This window comes from Bos javanicus, chromosome 23 (assembly GCF_032452875.1).
Source record: "Bos javanicus breed banteng chromosome 23, ARS-OSU_banteng_1.0, whole genome shotgun sequence".
NCBI classification, from domain to species: Eukaryota; Metazoa; Chordata; class Mammalia; order Artiodactyla; family Bovidae; genus Bos; species Bos javanicus.
Window position 1 is genome coordinate 6,815,457 of NC_083890.1, and position 24,198 is coordinate 6,839,654.

The 24,198-nt window shown below is 43.5% G+C and overlaps 1 long non-coding RNA gene across 1 annotated transcript in view; it reads right to left on the reverse strand.

Annotated features, from left to right (window-relative positions):
* Positions 1-300: 300 nt before the first annotated feature.
* LOC133236075 (uncharacterized) overlaps positions 301-24,198 on the reverse strand; it is a 59,632-nt gene continuing 35,734 nt past the window's right edge. Inside the window, exons 2-3 of the long non-coding RNA XR_009732721.1 lie at positions 8,714-12,079; positions 301-7,363 (exon numbers count right to left, since the gene is read on the reverse strand). This is a non-coding gene — a long non-coding RNA (uncharacterized LOC133236075). The remainder of the gene's footprint in view (positions 7,364-8,713; positions 12,080-24,198) is intronic.

Here is a 24,198-nt window from a genome sequence, read left to right on the forward strand (position 1 = left end):
TAGTGCTGCAATGAACATCGTGGTGCCTGCATCTTTTTGGATCATCTTTTTCTTTTTTTTTTGGGGGGAGGAATATTATTTGTATAGGGCTTTATTTTATTTTATTTTTTTTGCTTTTTCTTTTTTTTTTCTAATTTTATTTTATTTTTAAACTTTACATAATTGTATTAGTTTTGCCAAATATCAAAATGAATCCGCCACAAGTATACATGTGTTCCCCATCCCAAACCCTCCTCCCTCCTCCCTCCCCATACCATCCCTCTGGGCCGTCCCAGTGCACCAGCCCCACTCTGGATATATAGGAGTGGGCATATATACCCTGGCATACCCAGGGTCATACAGTAACTCTATTTTTAGTTTTTTAAGGAGGTGGCACATTGATAAAGAATTCGCCTGCCAAAGCAGGAGACACAAGAGATGTGGGTTTGATCCCTGGGTCGGGAAGATCCCCTGGAGAAAGAAATGGAAACCCATGCAAGTATTCTTGCCTAGAAAATTCCATGGACAGAGGAACCTGGTGGGCTACAGTCCAAGAGGTCTCAAAGAGTTGGACCCAGTTTAGCAAGTGACACACACACATATTGTTCTCCATAGTGGCTATGCCAATTTACATCCCCACAAACAGTGGAAGAGTGTTTCCTTCTCTTCACACCCTCTTCAGAATTTACTGTTTGTGGATTTTTTGATGACAGCCATTCTGGCTTGTGTGAGATGGATCTTATTGTAGTTTTGATTTGCATATCTCTAATATTTAGTAATGTTGAACATCTTTTCATGTGCCTGTTGGCCACCTGTATATCTTTGTTGCAGAAATGTTCATTTAGGTCTCCTGGTTATTTTTTGAATGGCTTGTTTGTTTTGATGCTGTTAAGCATCATGAGCTGTTTGTACATTTTAGAGACTAATCCCTTATCAGTCACATCATTTGCAAATATTTTCTCCCAATCTGTGAGTTGCCTTTTTGTTTATTGTTTTCTCTGCTATGCAAAAAACCTTTGAGTTTAAGTAGGTCCTATTTGTTTAATTTTTTTATTTCCATTATTCTGGGAGATGTATCAAAAAAGATATTGCTGTGTTATGTCAGAGAGTGTTCTGCCTATGTTTTCCTGTAGTTTTATAGTGTCTGGTCTCACATTTAGGTCTTTAATCCATTTTGAGCTTATTTTTGTGTATGGAGTTGGAGAATGATCTAATTTCATTTTTTTACACATGGCTGTCCAGTTTTCCCAGCATCATTTGTTGAAGAGACTGTCTTTCCAATATTAGAGTTGCCTCCTTTGTCATAGATTAATTGTCCATAGGTGCACGGGCTTATTTCTGGGTTTGCTATCCTTTTCCATTGATCTATATTTCTATTTTTGTACCAGTATTATATTGTTTTGATGACTGTAGCTTCGTAGTATAATCTGAAGTCAGGGAGCCTGATTCCTCCAGCTCAGTTTTTCTTTCTCAAGATTTCTTTTGCTATTTGAGCTCTTTTTTGTCTCCATACAAATTTTGAGATTTTTGTTTGTTTCAGTTCTGTGAAAAATGCCACTGGTAATTTGATAGGAATTGCATTGAATCTGTAGATTGCCTTGGGTAGTACAGTCATTTTGACAATATTGATTCTTCTAATCCACAAACATGATACATCTTTTCATCTGTTTATGTCTTATTTGATTTCTTTCATTAGCATCTTGTCGTTTTCAGAATAAGGTCTTTTGTCTCCTTAGGTAGGTTAGTTCCTAGGTACTTTATTTTTTTTGATATGATGGTAAATGAAATTGTTTCTTCAATGTCTCTTTCTAATCTTTCATTGTTAGTGTGTAGAAGTGCAACAGACTTCTGTGCATTGGTTTTGGAGCCTGCACCCTTACCAGATCCACTGATGAGTGCTGATCCACTGATCCACTCATCAGATCCACTGATGAGTGCTGGTAGTTTTCTGGTAGCATCTTTAGGATCTTCTATGTACAGGGCTTCCCTGGTGGCTCAGACGGCAAAGCGTCTGCCTACAATGCGAGAGACCTGGGTTTGATCCCTGAGTTGGGAAGATCTTCTGGAGAAGGAAATGGCAACCCACTCCAGTATTCTTGCCTGGAAAATCCCATGGACGGAGGAGCCTGGTAGGCTACAGTCCATGGGGTCGCAAAGAGTCGGACACAACTGAGCGAATTCACTCACTCACTCATGTACAGTATCATCATCCGCAGACAGTGACAGTTTAACTTCTTCTTTTCCAATTTGGATTCCCTTTACTTCTTTTTCTTCTCTGATTGCTGTAGGTAGGACTTCCAAAGCTACGTTGAATAAAAGTGATGAGAGTGGACATCTCTAATGAAGCTTCCTTAAAGAAAAGAAAGATAACTGTGGACTTCCAGGTTATCTACAAAAACAAATTAACTGTTTAAGAGTAACAGATAGCTTATTTTTCATCTTCCAGTTACATTACTAACCAAATAATAAAGATAAGTCATATATATGTATAAAGTTATAAATATTTATATATTTAAAAGTATAACACTTAGATTTTATTCAATCATATTTCTTTACTTAATAAATAATTCAGAGGTCTCCTCAATTCTAATTTATTCTTCAGTTCAGTTCAATTCAGTCGCTCAGTCGTGTCCGACTCTTCACGACCCCATGAATCGCAGCACGCCAGGCCTCCCTGTCCATCACCAACTCCCGGACTTCACTCAGACTCACGTCCATCGAGTCGGTGATACCATCCAGCCATCTCATCCTCTGTCGTTCCATTCTCCTGCCCCCAATCCCTCCCAGCATCAGAGTCTTTTCCAATGAGTCAACTCTTCGCATGAGGTGGCCAAAGTACTGGAGTTTCAGCTTTAGCATCACTCCTTCCAAAGAAATCCCAGGGCTGATCTCCTTCAGAATGGACTGGAATTTATTCTTAGTATTTTACATTACTGGATCAACTAAAAATTCTTTTTTTTCCATTTCCCCCACAAAACATGAGGGGGAAATATTTTTAAAGAGCATTATCTTGTAAGAATTTTATTTTCTTAATATGTTGAACAATTTGTATGCAAGTATGTTTATTTTTATTCATTCTACTAGCACCTTAAAAGGGATAAAAATTTAAGTATTTGGATAGAAATATCAGTAACTGATATTATTATAAATCTATCCCTTGGTATAACCTGAATCAATTTGTAGAAGACAACACTATCTCTAAGAAAATCAAGCATGAGAATACCTAATCTTATAGAAATTTGAGGAGACGCCTTCTCTCAATCTGTTGCTTTGCCAAAACAATTTACTGCAAGGTTTAAATGGATCATTATTTTAATGTACTGAAATTGAACTTTACTTACCCAAAAATTGTTTCATACAATTTTGTAGCTAGACATCTAATGCATTAGTCTTGAATATGATATTGTTCAACACCTGTGCTTAACAGTGAAGACATTACTCTGTGCAAGTCCTGAGCCCATCAGAACATAACCCGCACCAGAGAGTTTGAATCTCTCTTAGGCCTGCTGTATAACAAGAATTGAGGAAAATTCACATTGAAAGCACAACTTGCTAAAATCCACATACACATATAAGGAAAGTTCACTTGATAAGTTTGTTTCATATTTTTAAAATTTATTTTACTGAAGTCTAATGGACTTACAATGTTGTATTAATTTCTGCTATACAACAGGGTGATTCTGTTATATATACATTCTTTTTCATATTCTTTTCCATTATGGTTTATCAAGGATATGGTTCCCTGTGCTATATAATGGGCTTATTTCATATTTTTAACATCTTAAGTGATATAGAAAATAACTAACTTACATTTATAAGAAAAACTTAAACCAATTCTCTTCTAGACTATAAAATAAAATTATTAACAAAAGCCACTGAATCAGGAATTCAGTGACTGTTGGTCCTGGCTTTTCAACAAAATAGCATTAGACATCAGAAGATTCTCCTCTCCTGGGTCTCATTCTCTCATCTCTACCCAGAGCAGACGGGGTGACAAAGCGTGTAAGGTCTCTGACAACTTCTATTAAAAGGACAATGATTCTTTTTATTCTGTAAAATGTTCTGCTCACCATCAGTTCAGTTCAGTCTCTCATCATGTCCAACTGTTTGCGACCAAATGGACTGCAGCACACCAGGCCTCCCTGTCCATCGCCAACTCCCAGACCTTGCTCAAACTCATGTCCATTGAGTCAGTGATGCCATCTAACTATCTCATCCTCTGTTGTCCCCTTCTCTTCCTGCCTTCAATCTTTCCCAGCATCAGGGTCTTTTCCAGTGAGTCAGTTCTTTACGTCAGGTGGCCAGAGTATTGGAGTTTCAGCTTCAGCATCAGTCTTTCTAATGAATATTAAGGATTGAATTCCTTTAGGATTAACTGGTTTGATCTCCTTGAGAGTCCAAGGGACTCTCAAAAGTCTTTTCCAACACCACAGTTCAAAAGCATCAGTTCTTCAGTGCTCAGCTTTCTTTATGGTCCAACTCTCACATTCATACAAGACTAATGGAAAAACCATAGTTTTGACTAGACAGACCTTTGTCAGCAAAGTAATGTCTCTGCTATTTAACATGCTGTCTAGGTTGGTCATAGCTTTTCTTCCAAAGAGAAATTTTCTTTTAATTTCATGGTGGCAGTCACCATCTGCAGCGATTTTGGAGCCCAAGAAAATAGTCTGTCACTGTTTCTATTGTCTCCCTCATCTATTTGCCATGAAGTGGTGGGACCGGATATCATGATCTTTATTTTTTGAATGCTGAGTTTTAAGCCAGCTTTTTCACTCTCCACTTTCACTTTCATCAAGAGGCTCTTTAGTTCCTCTTTGCTTTCTGCCATAAGGGTGATGTCATCTGCATATCTGAGGTTATTAATATTTCTCCCAGCAATCTTGATTCCAGCTTGTGCTTCATCCAGCCCAGCGTTTCTCATGATGTACTCTGCATATAAGTTAAATAGGCAGGGTGACAATATACAGCCTTGACATACTCCTTTTCCTATTTGGAACCAGTCTGTTGTTCCATGTCCAGTTCTAACTGTTGCTTCCTGACCTGCATACAGATTTCTCAGGAGGCAGGTCAGGTGGTCTGGCATTCCCATCTCTTGAAGAATTTTCCACAGTTTGTTGTGATCCACACATAGGTTTTGACATAGTCGATAAAGCAAAAATAGACATTTTTGGGGAACCCTGTTGCTTTTTCAATGACCCAACAGATGTTGGCAATTTGCTCTCTGGTTCCTCTGCCTTTTCTAAGTCCAGCTTGAACATCTAGAAGTTCTTGATTCACATACTGTTGAAGCCTGGCTTAGAGAATTTTGAGCATTACTTTGCTAGCGTGTGAGATAAGTGCAATTGTGCAGTAGTTTGAACATTCTTTGGCATTGCCTTTCTTTAGGATTGGAATGAAAACTGACCTTTTCCAGTCCTGTACTCAGTATACCTTTTAGCAAAAGTAAACGGCACAAACTCCATCATAAGGAAACATGCTAGCAGGTTTTCATGTTTGCAAGCATTTCTCTTTCATGAGTCACAGTCAGGGCATCTCCTGTTTTCCATGATTACTTTCCTTCTTCCCAGTGTAACCATCATCATCAAATCTGTTTGCCTCAGAATAATCACTTGTTCATAGCCCCTTACAGTCCCTTCTATGTTCATCTGACTCCTCATTTTTCTCTACCTTACTGAGAAAGCATACTTCAAAAACAGAAATTGTTAAGTTTAATAGAGTGATTGACTGTCACCAACAACCCAGGAATTAAATGCTGTCCCTAATACAATAGACTCTGTAATTCGTAGAGATGGAAGAACACAAAATGTCAAACTGTTGTATTGGCCTTCTTAATCTCCAAGCAGGTTGTGTTTTTATAAAAGGTATGTTTTCCTACTTATACAGTAAATTGTTAATATTTATAATTCTGATTTAGTATTTATGATATGTTTATCTAGTTACATCATACATAGTTTAGTATTTATACAGTATTATCTATCTTTAAAACCTGAAAGGATGCAGCTATCAGATGTGATCTATGTCATACCTCTTGGGAGGCTCATGCAACTAGGCAATGCCATAGCCAAGGGGAAGCCAGCAGGACAACGAGGGGAGAAGAGCCAAGATCATCCAGGGGCAGAACACTCCACCCTGGGGAGCTGGCTGCAGCTCACAGTGCCTTAGTTGGGAATAATAAACAAGCTGCCTTCCCTGTGTGGGCTGGGAGTGATGTTTCCATGTCACCATGACTACCTACCTGATCTTCGGGGCTCCCTGAGGAAGGAAGCTGGAGTGTGTGTGTGTGTGTGTGTGTGTGTGTGTGTGTGTGTGTGTAAACCAAAGAAGAGGAAGTGGAAAATGTACCAAGGAGACAGCCAAAGGGGAAATGGTTTTTAAGAAACAAACCAGCTCAAAGGAAAAGTACAATTAGATGAGTGGGAATTGAAAGGTACAGATGGTGTGATAAGTTCCAAGATTACACAAAAGAAGTCGTAATTATTGTTTTCTTCGTGGGGTGTGTCAAAGCTCTTCTGGTACAGCCAGTCACACTGCTTGGCCGTGTTTTTGTCTTCATAGTGTGCAAGTCTCTTACAGAAAGACAGGACTAACTTTCTTATGAAAGCGATGAAATACAACTGGACACGTCACAATCCCTGGGCTAGGTCTGTAGGACTAAACCACGTGGTAGGCAGACTCTCACAGGGCCCCAGCCATCTCCCCACCTCAGTACACAGCGGAGGTTCTGGCGTTATTCCCTCCTCTCAAGTGTTGGCTGGATTGATTGAGTTGCTTCCAATGAATCAAAAGGCAGCAAAATTCATGAGATGTGATTCAGTTGTAAAAAGCCATGACTCCCATCTTGGGTGTCCTGTCTCCTTCTGTCTTAGGGTGACTTGCTCTGGGGGGGAGCCAGCCGCTACAGCCTGAGACGGCCCTGCAGAGACACCCGTTTAAATAATCCTGGAAGCTGGCCTGTTGAAGTGCAGCAGCAGCCACGTGAGTGAGCTCAGGGGCAGAGTCTTCCCCTTGAGTTGATTGCAGGTCGGCTGACATCTTCACTGTAACCTCGCAACGGGGCTGAGCCAGAATGCCCCCAGGAAGCTGTGCCCAGATCCCTGACCCGCAGAAACTTTGAGACAGTAGATGTGTATTGCCTTAGGCTGCAAAATCTGGAGTCATTTGTTGTACAGTAACAGATGACTAATTCAAAGCATAATAGGTAACACGTGGCATAGCTGAAATCCTATACAAGGTGGAGTGGAAGAGTCAGAGTCGAGGCAGGAGAGACGTGAACGGTGACCCAGCGCATGGAGCAGCCGTGTTGTCCCTACAGACACACCTGAGGTTATTCACGACACTCTGGAGCCCTGGCGTCATTCTGCCCATATCACACATGCATAACCTAAGGTTCAGAAGGATTGAATAATTTGAATTTTGCCTTCTTTACTTGGGCCTCCCTGGTGGCTTAGAGGGTAAAGTGTCTGCCTGCAATGTGGGAGACCTGGGTTCGATCCCTGCAGGAAGATCCCCTGGAGGAGGAAATGCCAACCCAGTCCAGTACTCTTGTCTGGGAAATCCCATGGACACAGAGCCTGGTGGGCTACAGTCCAGCAGGGGTCGAAAAGAGTCAGACACGACAGAGTGACTTCACTTTCCTTTCCTTCTTTACTTAAGCTCTTAATGTACTTAGAATTGGCTTCTGTGTGTGAGGTGAAATAGCGTTGAAGTATATTTTCATACGGATTACAAATTATTCTAGGCTCATTCAGTAAAGAGTCTTTTCCAAGTTCCATTACTTCTGTTAATCAAAGATTGGTGGTAACTTCACATGTTTGGGGAAGTTTTTTAGCATATGGCTTTGTATGCAAAGGAGGATTGAAATAGGCTAAGAAATTATCCAGCAAGTTTATTTCCTTTGACAATTGATATAATCTATTTTAAATGAAAAAATAAACCCTCTCCAATAAATACTTTGAAAAACATGGAAGAGTGGAGAACGAAATGGCAACCCACTCCAGTTTTCTTGCCTGGAAAATCCTATGAACAGAGGAGCCTGGCAAGCTACGGTCCATGGGGTTGCAAAAGAGTGGGACATGACTTAGCAACTAAACAACAAAATATATGAAGTAATATTAGATTTGAAAAAATCAAGATCAAGCTAAAAAAGTTTGAAAATCACTAGACGAGGATGGAAAAGAAAATAAACTGAAAATTCCTGAACTGTTTTAAAAAACGGGGAGGGGGATGAATCGGGAGATTGGGATTGACGTATATACACTCTTGATACCAGGTATACAATAGATGACTAATAAAAACCTACTACATAGACTTCCCTGGTGGCTCAGATGGTAAAGCGTCTGTCTACAATGCAGGAGACCCGGGTTCGATCCCTGGGTCAGGAAGATTCCCTGGAGAAGGAAATGGCAACCCACTCCAGCACTCTTGCCTAGAAAATCCCATGGATGGAGGAGCCTGGTGCAGGCTACTGTCCGTGGGGTTGCAAAGAGTCAGACACAACTGCGTGACTTCATACAAAATATAGCACAGGGAACTCTACTTAATGCTCTGTGGTGACATATAGGGAAAGGAAATTGAAAAATGAGGGAAGATATATATATATAAGCTATATATGTATATATAGCTGATTCGCCTTACTATACAGTGGAAACGAACACAACGTCGTAAAGCAACTATACTCCAATGAAACTTTCTTTTAATACTTTAAAAAAGAAGGGTTAAATAACTTGCCCACCTCGATCGCAGTAGCAGGTAGCAGACGCTGGCTTGGAACTCTGGTTTTGAAGTCTGATCTGTGAGTAGATGCGCAAACATGGAGGTCCTGCTTCCATTACAACGCTAATTGCAATGAATGACATGGGGAGTGAGTGCAAATCTTCCAGAGGCACGCCTCACTTTTCAGGTGATAAGAGCTGAAGTCAGGGTGGGTTGATCGCTGCAGGAACGTGAACGGCGGTGGCAGGGCGGGGTCGCGGGAAGCCCCCGTGACGGTTACAGCGGGCACAGCGCAGCCTCTGCTGCCCCTGGGACGGCTCAGGCTCTGGAATCAGGCCAACACTGGTTCAGACCAGTCACTGGCTCTGAGATCGGGACAGGTTACTTCTTGCTGACATGGTGTCCTTATCTGTGCTGATTCAACGAGGCCATGCATAGAAATTGCCTGGCAGTGAATCAGGCATATGGCAAACACTTACTAGATGTTCCCAACTGAGAATACTATTATTATTGTTTTCTCTTCAAATTTGACTTTCTCTTAATAAATATGTAATTACCAGTACCACCTTCTCTGCTCATTAGTCACAGTGATTTCTTTTAAGGGAGAACAAGATATTTCCCTAGAACAATTGGGTGAGAGTTAAAGACAAGAAGGAAAAAAAAAAAGAATATGAGAAATAGGAAAGGGGAATAAAAACAAAAGGTCTACATCTGCGAGATAATGATGATGTGAACAGCGCTGGGAGCAGAGCAGGGAGGCAGGTGGACTCTGTCTGCAAGGAGCAGAGGCTGCCTTTTATCCATTTTTCTATTGTGCTAGCAGTCAGGCCCAGGGCCCTTCCATGAATGCACAATGGGCTCTTTCATTCAGTAAATGCTACGCAAACCTATTGAGCACCATCATGCTTCATTGAGGGTAGGAAGGCTGTGCCTACATTCCAATAAGGCAAGAGAGGCAATCAATGTGTAATATGCAAAGAAATCTACATATGTAAAGTATGAATATATTTTGAAAATGATAACAGGAGACTTTAAAGGAGGGAAAGGGGCTGGAAAGACCCCAAGGAAGGGGTCCTGCTGCCTGAACAAGGGTGGTCAGGACACTGGTCCCTTCCAAGGCTGCCTTCTGAGTGTGCGGGGTGCAGGGGAGCCTCTGTGGAGGGGTGCAGCCAGGGGGAGTCCACAGGGGATGCTGGAACAGCCAGTGCTGGCAAGGCAGCTGGCTAGAGTCAGAAACAGCAAGGTAGCTAGGTAGAGGGGAACCATCAGTGATCCATTCCCTAGAGACAGTTCCACAAGATTCTTGCCTCTTTGGCACTCACCCTGAAAGCAGTCAGTGATTATACCTAGAATCTAGAAAAAGTGATACAGATGAATTTATTTGTGAAGCAGAAATAGAGACACAAATGTAGGGAACAAATTTATGCATACCAAGAGGGGAAGGGGGCGTGCCGTGAGTTGGAAGATCGGGACTGACATATTTACTGATTTGTATAAAATAGAAAACTAATGAAAATCTACTGTAGAGCACAGGGAACTCTCCTCAGTGCTCTGTGATCATTTAAATGGGAAGGAAATCTAAAAAGAGGGAATGTATGCATACACATAGCTGATTCACTTTCCTGTACAGCAGAAATGAACACAACATTGTAAAGCAACTATACTCCAATAAAAATTAATAAAAACAGAAGCGGCCAATGGATCTTTTCCACACATGCACAGGTACTTTTCACACCGCTGCCTCTGCACTGGGACCTGGAGCCGATGAGTATGCGTGTGAGCCCTGCGGAGTGGAGTCTCCACAAACACAGGGCACAGACTTGTGGCTGCCAGGGGGAGGGGGATGTGGAGGGGTGGGGGGAGTGTGGGGTTAGTAGGTGCAAACCATTATATATAGAATCGAAAAACAATGAAATTGTAGTGCGTAGCACAGGATTCAGTGTCTTGGGATAAATCATAATGGAAAAGATATAAAAAAGAATAAATGTATAACTGAGTCCCTTTGCTGTAGAGCCGAAATTAACACATTATAAATCAACTATACTTCAATTATTTTTAAAAAAGATTTCTAAAGAAAACAGAGGAGTTTCCCATTCCCAGCTCCCCTGCTCTCCCAGATGTACACACCCCAACTTTCAGAGCCAGGCATCATGCAGGCTCAGGTCGCCAGGGCAGGGGGGTTCAATGTGGGGCTTGAACCCCTAGCTCCTGAGGGAAAACCTTGCCTCTGGGATTTCCCCTCCTGCTTGTGGGTTCCCTCGCTGGGGGTGTGGGTCCTGACTAGACTGCGTGTCTGCCCTGCCACCCATCTTTATGTGCTTTTTTTCCCTTATAACCTTAGTTATGGAAGAGCTGTTTGGCTTCGGGTCGTGCGTTCTCAGAGAGTTGCTCCCTGTGGAATGTAGCTTCAGTGTGTCCACAGGAGGAGGGGAGTTCAGGGCTTCCTACTCTGCCATCCTGATCCTGCCTCATACTTTTTTCTATTTATAACTCACTCTTTTAGATGTATTGTGTGTGTGTGTGTGTTTTAGAAATACATTCGTACAGAAGGAACTGAATACAGTGTATAAATAAGTAAAGTTATAGTGGGAGAGTTAAATGGAAAAAAGAAAAAGACGTGTTTGGTTCTTTTTGAAAAACAAATAATCCATAGGGTGATACTTTGGCACCATGGAAGTGCTGTTCCGCGGGGGCCTTTCCCCGAGTGGTTTTAGCATTCATTGATGATCTTTGCCTGCATCGGTTATTTAAATGGGAGCTGCAAAAATGATGCTTTTTCTGGTTCTAGACTTTCTGCTAGATCTGTTAGCTGGCTTGGCTCTAAGAAGAAAGAGCTTTCTCTTGTTAACTGGGGATGAACTAAGACCACTGAAATTTTAAAATGTCAGCCTTCAGTGACCACTATTATTTTTACCTGCTTTGTTATGATTTTATAGATTGTGCTTCGCACAACTTGAGGGGTGAGGTCTGATGAAGTAGTCACTGTAGATTGTATAACTGTTATGACAGTTTTCTGGAGGACAGCAGAAAATCATCTTGCAGAAGGGTCTTCTTTTATAATTTAGACCAAGCTGCACTTGGGCTGGTGGCTGGGACTTATGTACCCTGATCCCTGGCCACTCACCTTCAAAACTTGGAAATCAGCCTCTGGAAACCATTCCAGGGTGTCCCCCAGCTGTGTGCTTCTCCCCACAACTCTGTCCCAGCAGACACGTTTCTTCCTTTCTCAGCTTACCTAACACCCGTCATCATCTATCAGAAGAGCACTGGAGCCACACTGAATTGGTGTTTTCAGAGTGGCGGAAGAAAGGGAAGGTACCTGCCATTCAGTGACCCAGAGATCCCAGATGCCGTCTCCACGGTTCTGAATCTTCTTGCTTCTGTCCTGTGCAAGAGGAAACAGTACCCACAGTTCACATCTGTGCCTCCTTCTATTTCTAACAGACAGTGTGTGCTCAATGGCCCAGTTGTGTCCGACTCTTTGCGACCCCAGGAACTGTAGCCCACCAGGCTCCTCTGTCCATGAGATTTTCCAGGTAAGAATACTGTAGTGGTTTGCCACTTCCTCCTCCAGGGGAGTCGTCCTAACCCAAGGATCGAACCTGGGTCTCCTGCATCTCCTGCTCTGACAGGCAGTTTCTTTACCACTGAGCTACCTGGGAAGCCCTTCTGCTGCTGCTGCTGCTGCTGCTGCTGCTGCTAAGTTGCTTCAGTCGTGTCCAACTCTGTGCGACCCCATAGACAGCAGCCCACCAGGCTCCCCGGTCCCTGGGAATCTCCAGGCAAGAACACTGGAGTGGGTTGCCATTTCCTTCTCCAATGCATGAAAGGGAAAAGTGAAAGGGAAGTCGCTCAGTCGTGTCCGACCCTTAGCAACCCCATGAACTGCAGCCCACCAGGCTCCTCCGTCCATGGGATTCTCCAGGCAAGAGTACTGGAGTGGGGCGCCATTGCCTTCTCCAGGGAAGCCCTTCTAACTGACTAGAATTCTCCAGAGCTGTACCTCCCACAATTTATTTATAGGTAACCAAAAAAATGATAGGACGTCTCACTCAGAAACCTTTGCCCACCGAGTCAGTGAAATTTAGTGAAAATTAGCTATGGCTACTGGGACGGAGCAAAGTGTCCTGTCACAGGCTCATTAAACGTCTGCGGGGTCTACAGCCGCTGTTTGCTTAAAAGCTGTTAAGTCCACTTCTTTGTGCTCTGTGTTTTAGCAATTCACAGAGCGATGGAAATTTTCAGCTCTTTCTCTCCCTCTCTTGCCCAGGGAAGCTGTTGGCAATTACAAGCCTTTCCTTGACAAGGTCCTTTTGACCCAGCGTGCTGTTGGCAGTCGCCGCCAGGAGGGTTCAGCTGTTTTAGGAACAAGGTGACAGTCAATTGCTTCCATTTCCACTGGCTACCACTTTTGTTGTTAAAACTTTCCCAGGACTTTTGGGGGCGGTTATTTCTTCTTGTTCCATCATGACAATTTCTTTTCTCACCGTGGGAGCTGTCATGTATAATTAAGCTGTGTGCTCCAAACTAAAGTCAGAAGCGGTGATTACATTACCATTCACTGAATGCCACCAACTCTGTCCCTACGGAATGTAGAGAAATTTCGTGCAGTGACTTTCATTTTTTTGCCCTCTTTTAACAAGAACTCAGTTCATACGCTTGTGAAACATTTCACTTTAGAAACTTGAAGACAGGTTTGAACCACCCTGTCTGTATCTTGAAATCCAAGTTTTTCCAACTTAGCACCATTACCACTTTAAGTTGGACAACTCTTTGTAGTAGAGGGTGTCCTGTGCATTATAAGCTGTTCACCAGCATCCTTGACCCCACCCACTAGATACCAAGACACCCGGCTCCCAAGTGGTGATGTTCAAAAATGTCTCCAGTTATGTCCAGATGTCCCCTGGGGGACAAAACTGTCTCCAGTTGAGAATCATTGTTCTAAATGATCGAGTATTAATATGACTGTGTTTCAGTTTGATAGCATATGTTTCTTTTTTGACATTTTATTTTTTAATTTATTTTTAATTGGAGGATAATTGCTTTACAATGTGTTGGTTTCTGCCATGCAACATGAATCAGCCATAAGTATATATATACATCCCCTGCCTCTTGAACCTCCCCCCACCCCGCCACCCACCCCTCTAGGTCGTCATAGAGCACTGGGCTGAGCTCCCTGTGTCGTACACAACTTCCCACTAGCCGTCTATTTCACATACGGAAATGTACACGTGTCAATGCTGCTCTCTCAATTCGTCCCACCCTCTCCTTCCCCTGCTGTGTCTGCGTCTCTATTCCTGCCCTGCGAGTAGGTTTATCAGGACCATTTTTCTAGATACCATATATATATGCATTAATAAACAGCACTTGTTTTTCTCTTTCTGACTTACTTCACTGTGTATGACAGGCTTCTTGGTTCATCCACCCCACTAGAACTGACTCAGATTCATTCCTTTGTATGCTTGAGTAATATTCCTTTGTGTATATGTACCAGAACCTCTTAATCCATTCATCCCTCGATGGACATCTAGGTTGTTCCCATGTCCTGGCTATTGTAAGTAGTGCTGCAGTGAGCTTTAGGGTACATGCGTCTTTTTGAATTATGGTTTTCTCAGGGTATATGCCCAGTAGTGGGATTGTTGGGTCATATAATAGTTTTATTCCCTTTTTTTTTTTTTTTCAAAAGGCATCTCCATACTGTTCTCCATAGTGGCTGGGTCAATTTACATTCCCACCAACAATACAAGAGAATTCCCTTTTCTCCACACCCTCTCCAGCATTTGTTGTTTGTAGATGTTTGATGATGGCCATTCTGACTTGTGTACTCGTTGTAGTTTTGACTTGCATTTCTCTAACAATGAGCAGCGTTGAGCATCCTTGTCTGTGTTCGTTGGCCATCTGTGTGTGACATTTTATTTCTTTCTTTTCCAGTATAGTTTATTGCAGGATATTGACGAGTTCCCTGCACTCTACACTAGGGCCTTGTTGCTTATCCGTTCTCTATAGAGTAGTTTGCATCTGCTAATCCCAAAGTCCCCTCCGTCCCTCCCCGACTCACATGCCCCTTGGCAGCCACAAGTCTGTTCTCTCTGTGTCTGTTTCTGTTTTCTGTTTCACATTCACTCATGTCATATTTTAGACTCCACATATAAGAGATATCATATGGTACTTGTCTTTCCCTTTCTGACTTACTTCGCTTAGTGTGATCGTCTCTAGGTCCGTCTGTGCTGCTGCAGGTGGCATTGTTTCATTCTGTCCCATGGTTGAGTAGTATTCCATCGTATATATATTTCTCAAAAAGATACCGCACCCTGTGTATCCACGCATCTGTCCATGGACATTTAGGTTGTCTCCATGCTTGGTTATTATGAACGGTGCAGCTATGGACATCAGGGTGCATGTATCTTTTCGACTTACAGTTTTGTCTTGATATATGTCCAGGAATGGGATTGCTGGGTCCTACGGCAACTCCATTTTTATCTTTGTTAGCAGCTTCCATACTGTTTTCCTCTGTGGCTGTGCTAATTTACGTTCCCACCACCAGCGCAGAAAGGCTTTCTTTGCTCCACACCCTCTGGTACGAACATTTCATTGGTTTAGTCTTACCTTTAAAAGCCTCACAAAATCTCTGCCTTCCCTAAAGGTATGATAGAAATAAAGTTCTTAATCTTGCTTATTCTTCTAAAGAGTTATCAAAAGTGGTTCCTAATGAGTTAAACCAATTAAAGGGGGGATAGGGAGGGGACTGCTTTTATTCTGTATAATAGACTAAGCACTGCCAGTTCATCACTGTGGGTAACTTTAAAATTACCCGAAGAAATGTGTAAAAAATAAAGAACTCGTGCCATTACGTCATATGATTCGCCTGTTGATTTGTGTTTAAGAGTAAGACATTTTAGAAGCCTAAGTTTACAGCAGTTCTACCACCATTAAGGCTAGTTATTTCAAAGGTTCCCTCTAAGGTGATTATTCCAGGACCTAAGATGACACAATGGCAGAGACTGACAGGATCTTCTGAGCAACCTCAACACATCCCTTTACTGCAGGCAGGACACTGAAACCCCTTGTGGTACAGCGGTGAGTGCGTGTGTGTGTGTGTGTGCATGTGTCTGTGTGTGTGTGTATGTTGTGTTCCTGTGTGTCTGTATATGAATGTGTATGCCTGCATTTACGTGTATGTATGTGCATGCATGTGTGACTATGTCTACATGAATTGTGTGTGTGTGTGTGTTCCTTGCTCTCCTGCTTCGCGAGCATTCTCTTCCCTGCCTGGATCTGCTCACCTCACTGTTGTGGATCTCGGGAGGCTGAGCTGCTTTTCCTTTGCTTCCCTGAAATGTTCCCCTAGTACAGTGATTCCAGCCCACCGTGACTTCTTCCACCCTTAAATCCTCAGTGCGTGTCCCCTACAACAGTATCTCACCATTTTCTTGGAATGTTTCATGGGTGTTATACAAAAATGGGTTCCAGGTTCAAACAAATAGGGAATTCAGTGTTAACAAAAGGTCTGCAGATTACACTGCTGCAAGACCCCCAGCCTTCATATGCTAAGGAGAGTCTTCACCTGCATGGGGAGTCTCCAAGGAAACACTCACGCAAGGGCTCCACGAGTGTTTTCCCAACTGAATCCACTCTGCGACACTTCACAGAATATCTGACGGAACTGGAATTTCTGAGAAGAGTTTCTATACAGCTCATGTGACACTCAGCATATGCTATGTTATATTTTTATCTCTGCGTTTCACTTCACCTTCCCTACAACATATGGGAAATTCCAAGGCAAGAATAAAATTCTAGCCATATACCCAGGAAAGTGAAAGTCACTCAGATCAGATCAGATCAGATCAGTCGCTCAGTCATGTCCGACTCTTTTCGACCCCATGAATCGCAGCAGGCCAGGCATCCCTGTCCATCACCAACTCCCAGAGTTCACTCAGACTCACGTCCATCAAGTCAGTGATGCCATTCAGCCGTCTCATCCTCTGTCGTCCCCTTCTCCTCCTGCCCCCAATCCCTCCCAGCATCAGAGTCTTTTCCAATGAGTCAACTCTTCGCATCAGGTGGCCAAAGTACTGGAGTTTCAGCTTTAGCATCATTCCTTCCAAAGAAATCCCAGGGCTGATCTCCTTCACAATGGACTGGTTGGATCTCCTTGCAGTCTAAGGGACCCTCAAGAGTCTTCTCCAAAACCACAGTTCAAAAGCATCAATTCTTCTGTGCTCAGCCTTCTTCACAGTCCAACTCTCACATCCATACATGACCACAGGAAAAACCATAGCCTTGACTAGACGAAACTTTGTTGGCAAAGTAATGTCTCTGCTTTTGAATATGCTATCTAGGTTGGTCATAACTTTCCGTTTGCGACCCCATGGACTATACAGTCCATGGAATTCTCCAGGCCAGAATACTGGAGTGGGTAGTCTTACCCTTCTCCAGGGGATCTCCCCAACCCAGGGATCAAACCCAGGTTTCCCACTTTCCAGGTGGATTCTTTATGAGCTGAGCCACCAAGAGAGCCCATATACACAGGAGGTGCTCTGTAAATGTGCCGATGTTGAAAAAGCAAACCCACTGCAGAGCTGACCTTTGATTTGGGGCCCCACAGATGGCTGTGCAGGTTGAAACAGTTTTAAGGGGTGACATTCACCTCCAACATGAGGAGTGCTTTCCCAGGCAGTGCGCGACCTGGGCAAACACACCCAGGGCCCCCATCTTCCAGCCCCTGCACCTGGGAGCTGTGTTCTCTTCACACCCACCAGAACCTGGAAATCTTCACACACAGCAAATCTCCACACACTCTTGTGTCTTCTATTCACACAAAGCCACCGGTCAGAACCACATCCTTTATGAAGATTCTGTGCAAGAAGCAGCAGAGGGGGTTTGAGTCCCACACCATCAGCGAACTTTCTGAGAGTTACCCGTTAGACCTTTCTGTCCTCCTGAAGGCACTCTCCAGCTCTGCCACTAGTGTGGGCATTGTCTTCTCTGTCTTTCTAGAAGCACTCTGACTTTCCTCCCTGTCATAATTTGCTCCACCAAACCACTGTGACAAAGCACAGAAAAAGGAAGCAAACAGCCAGGCCACCCCAGAAAGTCTTTATGACTTCAAGAAGGAACAACCAGTGTTTGACGGGTTGGGAGATTGAAGTGGGAACATCTGCAAAACAAACCAACATGGAAAACAATGTCTATGGTTCATTTAAAAATATCTGTACACATCAGCGGGCTCAAGTTACGTCATGAGATAACGTGTGTGCCATGTATATGGTTCCTGCACTTAACTGGGGAATATGGTATGGTGCTCGTCATTGCCCGTCTCAGGCCTTCAGCAGCTCATAAGATGCAACTATCAGCTCCATGTGCTCTGAGCACCCCCAGCAAGAAAACTGCGGCGGGGCTGGCAGAACCTTTCAAAGGGCAGCCTGCGGGGTGGTCCTTTCCACGAGCAGAAAACCTGAGGGTCGATGTACAATTTTCCATGACGCCATCTGGTGGGTGGGCGATGGGAGTCTGCAGGAGGCAGGATCAGCTGATTTCCTGCCCCTCTGAGTCCAGAAAATAATGCTCTCATGCAGCTGTGGTTAAAGGCTAGTGACCAGTGGGGAGGGCAAGTGCAGGCTCAGGAAAGCCCTTTCTTTAACAGAAACAGGGCAGAAGCCAACCAGAGCAGGCCCACCCTTCGGCTCGAAACTGCTGAGAGGCATCAGAGTCTTTAAACCATTTTATGAAGCAGTTTTCAGTCAAATCCTAGAGCTTTCCCAGAAGGGAAGAGCTTTGATTCCTGCCCCGCCACTCCCACCCCTGTGTTATGTTAGGTACTTGTTTCTCTGACTGTGTGTGTGTGTGTGTGTTATTTGCTCAGTCATGTCCCACTCTTCTGTAACCCAGCAGGCTCCTCTGTCCATGGGACTCTCCAGGCAAGAATACTGGAATGGGTTGCCATGCCCTTCTCCAGGGGATCCTCCGGACCCAGGTATCAAACCCAGGTCTTCTGCATTGCAGGCAGATTCTTTACCGTCTGAGCCAGAGTTACTGAGTGCAAAATACAAAAAGCTGGTAAAACATACCATCTTGAGCCAGTGAAGTCCTGAGCCAACAATTAGCACAAATCTGCAGAGAAATCTTCTTAAGCCTTTCAGTTATCCACAGGCCGACTTGAGCTTCTGTGGACACACTCAGATAAGACTCTCTTGCATTTTAACTGTATTCACGTGCCAAGGGACCGTGCATGGCTGACATGGAATTGCTGCAAGCTTGTCTAAAGACGGAAACCATCACACACTGACAAAGCTCTCCTGCCCTCTTCCAGAATGAGCCCACGGAGCTGCGATGCCAGACTCCCTGACACACAGAACATTAGAAATTTTCAGGAAAGCAGGGCTCGTAAAGTTTGGATGCCATTTGCCGGACCCTCTGGAATTCTGTGGTTCCTTCCAAAGATGCTGGCTTCCAAAGATCCTTAGGATGTGTTCTTTAGTGCCACGGGTTCTACTTCCTGCCTCTTGAGTTTGTACTCTCCTCTCCAGCTCTGTGGGATTCTGAAGGGTTTAAATCTGGTCAGCATGGCATGCAAGACAGCAGAGTGATAATGTGGTTCATTCCAATAGCAGGAGATAAATTTTTTTCTGGTAAAAAAAGTTATGCTAGTGTGTGAAAGAATATTTAGAAGGTATGAAATAACTTTGAGAAAGGATGAAAGCATAGTTTTTAAAGTGCCTGTATCTCCACTGTGCTGTGCTTAGTCGCTCAGTCATGTCTGACTCTGCAACACCATGGACTGTAGTCCGCCAGGGTCCTCTGTCCATGAGGATTCTCTAGGTAAGAATACTGAAGTGGGTTGCCATGCCCTCCTCCAAGTGATCTTCCCAACCCAGATATCGAACCCAGGTCTCCCGCATTGCAGGCAAATTGTTTACCATCTGAGCCTCCGGGAAACCCATATCTCCACTATTCTGAGATCAATCAATTCAATCTTTTCTCTTGTGGAAATTTGTAATTAGTTGTACTTAAGATACAAACAACTGGAGGAGGGACAGAAGCTACAGGTACATGGAGAAACACAGAGACACAGAAAGAACCAGGATGTCGGTCAAGCACTGAAACAGGGGACGAAGTAGCTCTCATGCTAAGTTATCTCGATCCCGAGTTTGGTGTGTACACCGGCTGCGGCATCACCAGGAATTTGTTGGAAATGCAGAACCTCAGGCCAAATCCCAAACAAACCTGCTGAGTTGGAATCTGCATTCGGAAAACATCCCCCGGTGATTCACGTGCTAGAGCATGAGCAGTTCTGCCCCGGGTGACCCGAGGCCGCAGCTGCGATGAGCCCGGAGCAGCCTTCATCCTGCTGAGGCTGATGGTGCCCACCTTCCGTGTACCCTGAATCTTGCTCCCAAGTCACAAGTTTATAAAGGGAAAAGCTGGAACCCCAACAGGAGTCTGCCAGTCTGGTCTGGCTAGATCACTGTGATGTTCTATTTCTAGCCATTTATCCAGAAACACATACGGTTGCCAAGAAAACAAATCATACGGTTAGAGGGTTGGACCTTTCAGTTCCAGGAAGAGGAGAGGGGCTGGAGGTTGAGTCAGTCACCAGTGACCAATGATTTGATCAGTTGTGCCGATGCCATGAAGCCTCCATGAAAACCCCAAAGGACCGGGTCCAGGGAGCTTCTGGTTGGTGAACATGTGGCAATGTGGGGAGGGTAAACTTCTCAGGGAGCATGGGTGTCCCACACCCTTTCCCACATACCTTACCCTCTGCATTGCCTTCCTCTGTCTGTTCCTGAGTTACAGTCTTTTGTAATAAACGGGTGGCCGTAAAGTGTTTCTCTGAGTTCTGTGAGCAAAATAACAGAACCCACAGCTGAGGTCATCGGAACCTTTGATCTCCAGTGGGCCAGGCAAAAGGCTGGATGTTTGGTGTCTGAAGTGGGGAGGGACACCATCTCCAGGTAACTAGTGTCAGAATTGTGTTGAATTGTAGGACACTCAGCTGGTGTCCAGAGAATTACCTGTTAGTGGTGGGCAGGGGTAACTTCTGCCACATGCTGAAAAACTTGGTCCAGAACCCTTTTATGATCTTACATACCTTAATAGGGAGCTTTCATTATCTGTTTACAAAGCAGTTGTTAATACTACTTTGAACTGTTCTTTGCACCATTTAGGATTGTATTAAATGCTTACCAAGATAGACTTGATGTCACCCTACATGACTAATTTCTCCTGGCTTTGTCTGACTATCAAGGTTGGCCTTTATTATTGTATGAAAATATAACAGTAAGGTCGTAGTAAACATTTCTAAGAAACTCACAGAAAATAGGTATAAAGTGCTTGAGTTGAAAGATTAGCAGTTCCCTACTGGTAGGCTCAGGGCTCAGGCAGACCAAGGTTTTATTCTGACTTCACTAATCACTTTCAGAAGTTACAAGATGCAGAGGCAATGATGGTAGCTATCAGATCAGTGGTTCCTAAGCTTTGCTGAATTTCCTAAGCTTTCCTAAGCTATGCTCCCCAGAATTTCCTGGGGAGCTTGTCGATCCCCATTGTCCCTGACCAATTAAATCAGTTTGTCTGGGGGCGGGGCCAAGCAGGAGCAGACCTTAAAGATTTGCAGGTGATTGAAAGAGTGAGCAAAGCAGGGGCCCTGTTGTACTGAGCGGTGCATTCCTAGGACAGCAAATGACAGGCTCCTGGTTACCTGCTTAGTAAATCCGTGCAACTAGAGAAAGCCTGCACACTGCAGATGAAGACCCAGCACAGCCAAAAACAAACTGATGGCTGATCAACAGATAAATGAATAAATAAGATATGGTACTTATATACAATGGAATATTATTCAGCCGTAAAAAAGAATGAAATTTCGCCATTTGCAGCAACATGGACGGACCTAAAGATGACTGTGATAAGTGAAGTCAGTCAGAAAGAGAAAGACATATCAACCTCATATGACACCACTTATGTGTGGAATCTAATGTATGAAACAAGTAAACACATATAAAACACAAACAGAGTCACAAACATAGAGAACAGACTTGCTGTGGTTGCCAAGGTGAGGGGCAGGGATGGGCTGGGAGCTTGGGATTAGCAGATACAAACTCTGAGTGCATAAACAAGGGCTTCCCTGGTAGCTCAGTTGGTAAAGAATCCACCTGCAATGCAGATCCCGGTTTGACTCCTGGGTCAGGAAGATCTGCTGGAGGAGGGATCGGCTACCCACTGCAGGATTCTTGGGCTTCCCTGGTGGCTCAGCGGGTAAAGAATCCGCCCACAATGCGGCAGACCTGGATTTGATCCCTGGGTTGGGAAGATCTCCTGGAGAAGGGAAAGGCTACCCACTCCAGTATTCTGGCCTGGAGAATTCCACGGACTGTATAGTCCATGGAGTCGCAAGGAGTCGGACATGACTGAGAAAACTTCACTTTCCTACTGTATTGCACAGGAAACTATATTCAGTATCCTGTGATAAACCTTAATGGTAAAGAATACATATATCTATATAATATATATCTGAGTCCCTTTGCTGTTACAGAAGAAATTAGCACAACATTGTAAATCAACTGTACTTCAATAAAATAATTTTTTTAAAAAAACTCTGCTTACAACAGTTTATAGACCTCCAGAATCCCACACACTTGAACTCCCTGCATCCCTGGTAGATAAAACTTGAGTCTAAAGCAGTCACTGAGATCTTAAAGTGCGTATGCAACTTCACCTCGTTTTCAGAATGGATCGGAGAGTAGAGTGGGATTCTAAAAGGGTCCCGGTGGCAGTTTAATTAAAAGGCTAAACCAAAAATAGTTTGACAAGGACACAGCAAAGATGTCTATTTAGGCCTTTACACACGAGTCTCGGAGAAGTGTTTTGACTAGCACTTTGCTTTCCCTACTTCTTTCCTGGTGTTGTGAATTTCTTTAAACTTTTTAAAAAAAGCTTTAAATAGATCTATGATCAGAATGACCTTGAACTATAACAGAACAAGAGAATCATGCCTATTACCACAAATACCCAGGCCCTGTCTAAAATAGATCAGGCAATCTTTTTAGGAAAAAAGAAATTAAAAAAAAAAATCTTGCTTTCATGGGCTCCACACCCAGACAACTAGTTCTGTTATTGAGCCATAAAGCACCAGGGGAGAAGCAGGACGTCAAAGGCACCATGAATATGCATGCCTGGGTGTGGAACTGGAAAAGATGCACGCATTAGCTCTGGCTCACAAAGCCAAATTAATGGTGACTGGCAGTTACAAAAACACTTTCTATGGTTTCCCTGCCTTTGGCGATTTGAGTCATAATCTATTTTACGCTTAGTATTTGGGGCATAATAATTTTCCTTATTTACATTCTGTTTTATTCCATGCAAAATGTAAAATGGATTATACAGATATACAGGCCATGGAAGAAAACACAATTTTGAATAAAAGAATGAAGGACATAAGCCAAATGAAAAATAGGTGGGAAAACGATGAGATATAAGTCAAAAGCTGTACGTTCATGCTATCTGAGACTTGAGAGCCACTGAGACAGTGGCTACTCACTCAGCTCTACCTTTTATTGTATGAAAACAAGTGGTATATTCACGGTCTGCTTAAATGAAAATGTCTGGAACTGAGACCAGAGGGGAAAATGCCTCCAGCATTGTCAAAAAGAAGACCTTGTAAAAACTTGAAAAAATTCTTTCAACGTCTGTACAATCCAGAGTTTTGTAGAATTACAGCATCATTCAAGTCATCGAAGCACAAGTTTCAAGGATGGGCAGACAAAACACATTGTTAAAAAATACATGTGTATTTTATTCACTGCAAATGATTACTGGAGCTGCCAAGACTCTGTCCTGACCTTGACCCCTCTGTGGCCAGATTCTGGCACAGCTCAGTGACCAAGGGTCTATGCCTCTACATAACCAGCCCTCAGCCAAGGCACTGGTTATAAAAACTGTACACAGTCTTGTAATATTTCTAACGTATTTCTCAGCGAGTCAATAAAAATATAGTGAAGATTAGAAATGGAATAACTATCCATTCTCTGCCCGCTCCTTAGGTAGAACTTCAGCCTGTGATACCCAGGCTGACAACTTTTCAAGACAGATAATATCTTAAAAATTATTAGGAGTATCAGTTCAGATCAGTCGCTCAGTTGTGTCCAACTCTTTGAGACGCCATGAACTGCAGCACGCCAGGCTTCCCTGTCCATCACCACCTCCTGGAGTTTACTCAAACTCATGTCCATTGAGTCGGTGATGCCATCCAACCATCTCATCCTCTGTCGTCCCCTTCTCCTCCCGCCTTCAATCTTTCCCAGCATCAGGGTCTTTTCCAGTGAGTCAGTTCTTCTCATCAGGTGGCCAAAGTGTTGGACCTTCAGCTTCAGCATCAGTCCTTCCAGTGAATATTCAGGACCGATTTCCTTTAGGATTGACTGCTTTGATCTCCTTGCAGTCCAAGGACTCTCAAGAGTCTTCTCCAACACCACAGTTCAAAAGCATCAGTTCTTTGGCACTCAGCTT